Below are 1,486 nucleotides of genomic sequence, written 5' to 3' on the forward strand. Positions count from 1 at the left end.
TGTAGTGTTTAAAGAATGTCGGTATCCGGTGTTTTCGGTATATCAGAATACCGGTATAATGTTATTCGGTAATAATTACCGTTGTTACCATAGATATTATAATAATGGATAGGACACGCCTATACTTGCTTCGTAAGAGGTTGCGGTTTTTTTTGGGGAAGAGAGAAAGTTCAATATCTGCGAGAGATATTACGGCGACGTCGTGGGGACAATCCTTTTTTTTTTTTTGGTCCATGTCCCAAAATGACAACGGATTATTGTATTGTCATCCAAGACCAAGGTCTATACCAATTTTCAGAATTTTTCATCTTCAAAAAGTGCTTCAAATCAAGCGCGCAAGATTTGATCACAGACGGACGTGAAACCAAACTTAAGAAATGTGTTAAAAAAAAACACACATCATTGTAAAATCAATACATTCATCGTTCCACTCTGAATCTAAAAGTATAAAATATAGTAATGTAACAAGTAGGTAAAAGCAATGAAATTTGTAAATAATTGCAAAGATCATAGGTACATCGATACATACATAATACATAATACATAATACATACATCGATAATCATAGCCATGCCGTGGTGTGGGGGAGCTAGGGGGCACATGTGCCCCGGGGCACATGGTTTAAAGGGGCGTCAAACATTTTTTTTTATAATATTTTAATCATTACATAAATAAAATATATGAGAAAGATAATTGTTTTACAATTATTTTGGACCATTATAAATTTTTTCTGAACAAAATATTTCCGACTATGTTCAAGTAATAGTAATTAGTCATCTGCAACTTTTTATTCTTGTATTATTTGCCTTTATGATAAATTATCGTATTCTTCATTTCAAAATCGACGGCACGTATCGCGGTGTGCGATAAGCGAAAGTAAATAAAAACCAGATACAAATTATTGCCTATCCTGCCCTGCTACCAAGAAGTGCAGTAACTCCAAAATTATGAAGAGAGAGGTTATATAATATTCTTATTAATTGAACTATCCCGCGTCTTTTTTTACTAAGGTAAAATGCAGTAAAATCGATTATTGTTTCAAAGATACTCTAGAATTCAGGTAAAATACAAAGCAAAAGTGCAGTAAAGCAATATACTAAGAAGAAAAACAGCAAGTTCATGGATTTACTGCATTATTTCTTGGTAATCAGATTCCTTTAAGTTTTACATGGTCTTACTGTATATTGCCTTAGTATTTAGTAATATTATGTGTTCAAATGGCTTCTATGCCGCAACTCCATAAAATAACTTTTTGATATAACATAGTCTTCAGAAAAATATCTTTGAATTTAGATAATTCGAAGCTCTAACCATTGTTATACTTCAAAATAATATAGTATTTGATTAGATAAGATTGATTAATCCTAACCTAACAACTGACGAAGATATTATCCCACTGTTTTGGCGGTTGTATCTAGTCACTATCCTGTAACAATATTTTATTATTCTACCTATGTTATATATCTAGATCTGAAAAATCACGGGG

Source organism: Acyrthosiphon pisum, chromosome A1 (genome assembly GCF_005508785.2).
Source record: "Acyrthosiphon pisum isolate AL4f chromosome A1, pea_aphid_22Mar2018_4r6ur, whole genome shotgun sequence".
NCBI classification, from domain to species: Eukaryota; Metazoa; Arthropoda; class Insecta; order Hemiptera; family Aphididae; genus Acyrthosiphon; species Acyrthosiphon pisum.